The sequence below is a fragment of the Alexandromys fortis genome, unplaced genomic scaffold, assembly GCF_014885135.2.
Source record: "Alexandromys fortis isolate MF-2015 unplaced genomic scaffold, M_Fortis_MF-2015_v1.1 scaffold_51, whole genome shotgun sequence".
NCBI classification, from domain to species: domain Eukaryota; kingdom Metazoa; phylum Chordata; class Mammalia; order Rodentia; family Cricetidae; genus Alexandromys; species Alexandromys fortis.
Genome location: NW_026067925.1, coordinates 3,138,527 through 3,146,268, shown reverse-complemented (window position 1 = coordinate 3,146,268; position 7,742 = coordinate 3,138,527).

Genomic DNA, 7,742 nt, shown 5'->3' with positions numbered 1-7,742 from the left:
GGGGATATTATGTGGCCACTAAATGATTTATGAATTGTCTCCTTGGAAATTTATTAAAATTTTTAAATGTACCATGAAATAGAAGGCAATATCTAAGTTTAATACAGAAAGTAAACTCAAGTACAAAAAGGAACAAAATAGAAAATAGTACTAAAAAGCTAACAAATTATGGTCTTTAAATGAAATTTGGCTCCAAAATTTGATTAAGAGCTTCAACCAAGCAATATATAAGCTAAATGAAAACCTATCATTGAGGTATAAAAAGCGGCCAAATGTCAGCCGACTCCAAGCAGTCAGCATTAGTCTGTGTCAGACAGTTAACTGACCATACCTTGTCCAAATAAGGCAAAGCCTTGGATGTAACCAATCAGATCATTCTACCTTTTTCTCCCACTATGTTTGTAAACACTGTTGTCCACACCTCTTCTGCTTCTTTGAGATCAAGCACACTCGAACATGCATGCGGAGGCGAGCGTGCACACATACACACACACACACACACACACACACACGTAATGTTGTCTAAAGTTCTTTTAAAGTTGACTATGATTCATGAAATAAAATTGTTTACGGTGAGCATGTGTTAGTTCACAGATGGAAAGATGTTTATCGTAAACTATCAGGCATGGATCCTGGAGTCGAACTTTGGATTCATGTTCTACTTCTCGAATTTACTGGGTGACTGAAGTTGGTGACTGATCTTGGTTGTCAACTTGACACACCTGGGAAGAGGCAGCCTCATCTGACAAATTGCCTCTGGCCCTTGAGAGGCCTGCAGAGCATTTTCTTGGTTGGTAAATGATAGGGGCGGGCATAGACCACTGCGGGTGGTAAGTGGGCAGGTGGTCCCGGATTGTATAGAAAAGCAGTCAAGTCCTCAGCTTCAGTTTCTGTCTCCAGGTACCTGCCGTGATCTCCTGCCTTAGCTTCCTAGCTTGGCCTCTGGAGTAGACTCCAACACACACACACACACACACACACACACAAACACACACAAACACACACATGAAAATAAAAGAAGCTTTCGTGAACTCACCCACTCAAAGTCATATGGGCTACCAGATCAACAAGATGTTGGGTCTTTCTCCATCAAGACCTGATAGGAAAGGTACTGTTCATAATTCTCTAAAGGAATGAATTTTGAATGGACATGAGTTGGAAAGGGACAAACATTAAAAACCAATTTTGTGTACATGTTTTTCTGATCAACAAAGGATTTGAAAACAAAAACGCCACGTTGGGCATTTGACATAAGGATGCCCACGGAATGGGAAAGCCATTCCCATTATGGAGCATCTCCAGCTATCTCACAGATGTTTTTCAAAGTGCATATACACACTGCAAACCAAACACAGTTCTCAAACTATGAATGAAACTACCAGCTACTCAGGGTTGTTAGACCTAAAGACAGCAGTCGTCTATGGCTCCCTTAAAATAAAACTGCCTCAAGCTATAACAGGTTGAAAGAAAAGAAAATCTCATGGAAAAGACCCATTGCTGATAGCTCTTTGCTATGGCTACTGCAACTCAGTCTTTATTGGACACCTACTGCCAGAACTGTTCTTTGCACCTTGACCTTTTCCCTGTGATCCAGCTCTGTGGACAAATTGATTTCTTTTAGTGACAATTTGTCTCCAATCTCTTTGACATCGTCTAAGAAATATTCTATCAATGGAAAACAAGGTATAGACCACAGCAAATGGATTTTGAATTGTTTTTTGTTCAAAGATAAAGGTGTAGAATTTGGTATGAATGGGCCTTGGGATGAGCCAAAGAGCTATGGTGGTGATAGAAGTTACCAGATATTTTGGATTGGTCTATGTTTCCCAGAACATATGCTGTGGTGGTTTGAATAGGAATGGCCCTCCTAGGCTCATAGGGAGTGGCAGTATTAGGAGGTATAGGAGGTGTGACTTTGTTGGAGTAGGTGTGACTTTATTGTTGGAAATAGAATGGGTGGGTTTTGAGTTTTCAGATGCTCAAGCCAGATGCAGTCAGTCAGTCTGTCTGTCTGTCTGTCTCTGTCTCTCTCTGTCTCTCTCTGTCTGTCTCTGTCTCTCTCTGTCTCTCTCTCTCTCTCTCTCTCTGCCTACTACCTTCTGATCCAGATATAGATCCCTCAGCTACTCCCCAGCACCATGTGTGCCTATGCACCAACATGCTTCCTGCCACAATGATAATGGGCTAAACCTCTGAAGTGTAAGCTAGCCCCATTTAATGTTTCCCTTTAGAAGAGTTGCAGTGGTCACGGTGTCTCTTCACAGCAAAGAGACACCCTAACTAAGACATGTGCCAAAGCCCTCACCTCTCCTAACTGTGACTGTGAACCTTTGGGAAAGGTAAAGTCAAATTAAGATGAGGTTGTTGCAATGGGCCTTGTAATTAAGACCACTGAGACATAGACTAAAGTGCTGAAGCAGCAACCAAGGAACCCTGAGGACTGACAGCCACCGCTGGAAGCAGGAAACAGCTGAGAAAATGTTCGCCTAAGATTTCAGATGAAGCGTGGCTGTGCCAATGCTTTGGTTTTAGGCAACGCTTCCAGAACTCAGAGAAAAGTTTGCTGTTTGAAGTCACATGGCTTGTAGTATTTGGTTATGTGCTGGGTGACTCCCACACTGGAGGAGGAAAGACAGGGAGAAATTTTTGAATTTAGTGGATTTCGGGCCTTCTGAAGATCATGAATACTAAGGGAGGTGTTTAGACTAGAAACTATCCTAAAATAAAATAATTCCAACTCTACACACATCAATAACAAACTCATACAAAAATATCCATGGGATTCAGCAGGACCTTCCAATGTATGTCAAAAGTTTTCCTCTGGTCAAGAATGAATCTGAGCAGCATGATCATTCAGGGTCACAGAGGACCAAGAGAGTTTGCGAGGCTTAAATCCTCAAGTCCTTAAGTCCTTCAGAGAAAGCTAACTCTGCCTTGTTCCCTGCAAAAGTGATCAATAGTAGACACATGCATACACACACCAATGAATATAATTGAAAGAATCTTGTTGGTATTATGAACTCAAGTAATAGGCTGACTTTAAAACTGATCACAAAGGCACAGAGTGTTTCTCCTGTGTGCTTTATTTACACACACAAGGTCTAATTCTGCCGCCTGAGTTGGAGATCAGTGTTTCCTATCAATTTAGCTCACTTTATTAAACCCTAATATGTTGACACTTGGGTACAGAAGTCTAATCAATAATTTCTCGGGGTGAGACACACGTACTTCGTTAATATTCATGAGTTTCTGAAACCATGACACTGAGGGATGGAGTTTTATTGTTACCCGATCCCCACAGACCTATGACACTATGACCCTGTCTGTGTAACTACTCCTGATGAGACTCTTCCCGCAAAGGCCCCAGCTGTGGAGGAGGCGCTCGGTCTTGCTTCTCTAATGGGACAGTCCTGCAGTCCTGATGGGGCCAAGCTTGCACTGAGGCTGGCCAGCTGTCCCCCTGTCACAGATCCTGCTGCTTTCAGACGTTTGTGCAGGGCAGCCTAGGATGCACATTAATATAAAACCTCTGTCAAGGTTCCAAACTAACTTTTGTTCCCTTCCAAATATATCAGGAATGTTTGCTTGAGGTCCTTCCAGGAGGCGGCAGTTGCACTGGCGAGATCAGAAGTAACAGCATGGATTGTTTGATTTCAGTTTTGGCCCTGAGCTGGAGGTGGATGACTTGACCTACTTGGTAAACAAGCTGGATCAGAGTTTTAAAGAACAATAGCACTTGGCCACAAAGATGGCTCAGTGACTTAAGGCACTTTCTGCTCAGGCTGATGACCTGATTCTACTCCTGATAGTCCCATAGTAAAAGAGATCAAATCCCCAAAAGTTTTCCTCTGACCCCGCCCCACATACACATGTTCTCACATGCACATGTACATGAACTAAGAAATTGAATAAATGTAACAGAAACAATAATATTGTATATTGTCACTGTTAGCAGACATTAGCTGAAAAGTAACACTGTCTTATATTAGAAACACAAATCATCATCACACACACAACCACACACAAGAATGCCCCATGAAGGCACTAATTGTGGAGGAGGCTAAACAATCCTCTCTAACATTGTGCTTGCCCATCGTTAGCAGCCATTGACTCAAAAGTAACAGTCTTTACCGTTTGAAAGACACAAATCATTAAAACACACACAATGTCAGCTCTTCCCATATCTTCAGAATCTGCCTTGTGAGACAATCAATGGGTTTTCTGGACATTGGTCCACGCGTCTCTTCAATCAATTATGTTATATGGTGGAGAGGAATATCATTACTAACTACACTAGTCTTATTCTTTTCATTCTTCTAACCAAGACATGTTTTCACATCTATACCCAAAGCAATGCTAAATAACATTGTGGCCTCATTTAAAACATCACGGAGGTTGACCGGTAACTCTGCTTTAGGGAAGGAAGCTGGGGCTGACACAGGTGAAGAGGTAATGACGTGTCGTCAGTTGGGACCTGGACCATCTGACTCTGAAGCTCTGATTTCATCCTATTGCTCGCGTGTGTCTCATTGTTATGGCAACCGTGTTTCCTGGGGAGCTGACAAAAAAGTGGAGCACACAGATAACGGCAAGGGCAAATAAATTAGGACAAAGCATTTTCTGTAAGGGGAATTACAGAGAGGAAGGCGTGTCACACGGCTGTCAACACGGAAACGGGGAGGGCACTGCAGGTCTAGGCTACATCTGGAAGGAGGGATCTGAATTTTCAAATTAAAAGTTAGATTTAAAGAGGAAAGGAGGCACCCACAGAAAATGTGGATGTGTGAAATTACTCATGGCTAAGTGTGCCGTTGCTCAGTTCTCATATTATGGCTAGTTGTTATGCAAGATCAGTGTGGAACAGCCATATGAAAGAAGTGGTTACCCGGAGCCTCCTTCTAAACCACAGTGCTTCCAAGCAGGAATTGTCATCTTTGCAGACACCAATTGAAGAAGCAAAGGGGTGAAGCAAAACATAGCCGGAGGAATCACACAATTGGATTTCTGCTTATAGAAACATTCTCTAGTTTATGTTGTGTGATAATCAAGAAATGACTAATAGTCTCCGCGACTTGTAGCAGCTAGGTTGTATCACTTACCTTAATCACATGTCCACCTCTGGAGGACTCTGCCTCTGCTCATAGTGCCCTCATTCAGAGACCCAAAGACCTGGCTAGTGTCTGAGAAGGAAAAAGAAACAAAAAGAGAGAATGTACAGGGCTCTTAAAGCCTTGTTTTAAAAGTACACATGTAAAGTTTGGACTTACTCTCATGGCCAGACTAAGCCCAGTTGCTAGTGTTAGCCAGGGAAGTAGGTAAGAGACAGTTCTCTTGATCAACCATCAATAAACATTTATGCCAAACATTTTGTTTTTCACTGGATAAAATATACTGGAACCCATTTCTTAGAATTATATTCCTTGACAGTCTGAAACTACATAAGGAAGTTATCACTCTACTACTAAACTCCTGGCCCATTAGGTGATTAAGGTACTCAGCTATCCTGCACTGCTAGCTTGCCTGGGACCAAACATAGTGACAGGTGTGGATGAGACGCAGGCTCTCCCCAAGGAAAGGTAGACACTTGCCATTTTAATGTGTTGTCTTTATAGTATGTTTTAAACTTAAATAATCATATTATACTCTAGTATGGAAGATTTTTTAATTATTTGGGCTCATTTCTAAAAATGCAGTCAGAATGTAATCCTAGGAGTGCTAGAAGCCATCCAGGGAACACACCTCCTCCATGTCCAAATGATGACTTGCCAAGCCTCTCGTCTACTGCACATGAAGGGCCTGTCCTATCAAGCTTGGAATTTGTCCCTTATTATTTCCTCCACATCAGATTCTGGGTAAACCATTTAAAGCAAAAATTAAGTTAATCCTCTTATAGAACTCTAACTTGAACATATTTCTGATCCCATGTATGATAATTGATATCCATGAATAAAAGTAGATGTCCAAGCATGGAATGATTCTGGACTTCATTCAGTGACATCAAGATCCACGCAATCTGTGTTGTCTGTCATCTAAGCCTTAGCCTCAGGCTTCTCTTCTATCTTATTACACATGGGCTCTTTTCTTTGCTTAGTGCCCTTTCCAAACAGGAGAAATCCATAAACTCCTCTCAGTCCACTGAAAGATTTAGTACATAAATGCACACAGAATTAGAAAACTGGAACAACTGGATTAACCTTGTCTTGCTTATGTGCTTATTCTGCCATATCCATTATCCATAATCAGGTACTCTCTTTCCATTGATTTTCTTTAATATTTAAGCTTGTTATAGTGCTATCAATTTCCATTTATAGAGATAGATAGATAGATAGATAGATAGATAGATAGATAGATAGACCTAATTCAATCTTTTCAAAAGGAGAAATCCGGGTAACATACAGCAACCATGTTCTCTGCAAGGTGAATATTGTACTTGCTAGCCTGATCAACAGAGTGCATGGTACATAGAGATTCATGGGCCACATCTCTCTCCATCTGTATGACTGAGCATCTGCCTCCTTAGCTGGTCTGGAAGGTCTGGGAGGGAGCTTTGGGAGTGCCAGGCACCATATGAGTACTATCTTATCATTCTTCCTGTACCCTTACATTATAGCTTAAATTTGAAATGTTGCCACAGGTTCATGTTTTGAATGTTTGATCCTCAGTTGATGGCACGTTTTTTGAATGTTCTAGAAACTTTGGAAGATGAGGCTTATCTAGGGGAAAGAAAATTTTTGCAGGTCCCCAACTTCTCCCCTTGCCCTCTGTCTCCTGATCCACCACAGTGTGAATAGCCTAACTTATAAGCTGCAGCAACCTTCGCTACCCTGTCATGACTTTTTTGCCATGATGGACTGAAATCCTTTGAAATTGTGAGTTAAGTCTTTTCTCTCTATATTCAATTGTTTATTCCTGCTTACATAAAAAAAAAAACGAGGGCATAGCAATATAAAAGCATCCATTCAAATTTTACTTCATTTCTTTGAGAAGTTCATAAATGTGTTTTGGTCATATTCACCCTCCAGATTGTCCATTGATTCTTCCCAAATCCACCCCCACCTCCCTACACTACCCCCACTTTTGTGTCTTTTTCTTTTTCCTTTTTATTAACCTATTGATTATAATTTGTGCTGCTGATATACTCCGGGGTATGCAGTAATTCACTAGAGAATAGTCAATCTACCAAAAAAACATTCTTTAAACAAAAGCTGTCTGTCCCTCCCTCCTCCAGAAGCCATCAACTATCCATAGTCCCTCAGTTAGGTGTGGGGACGCATGAGAATCTTCTCATTCCATGCTAGCCTCTTGGTGGCTTAATTCTGGGTGGATCTCGACAACTATAACTCTTGTGAGCTAACCATCAAAACAGTTCTATTGTGTGCAGAATACACTGTGTCACTCATTCCCCTTGCTCTAACCTCCAGATCTCGCAATCTTTAAGCCTTCACTTCTACAAGGGTTCCTGAGCCTTGAAGAGAGGATCTGATACAGATGTCCTATTCTGCCTGAGCTCCATTAACATCTGTACTCTGTGCTTTTACCAGTTGCGTCTGCATTAACTATCATTTGCTGAACAGAGAAACTCCTCTGGTGGGGGTCTGAGAGCTGCACTGATCCGTGGGTAGAGGTATATGAATTCAAGGGCAGTTTGATTCTGCTAAATAGACATAGTTTTCAAATTTTATTTTATTTATATTGCATGAATTTACTGTTTACACAACAGCACAATAAGCCAAAGGTGGCTT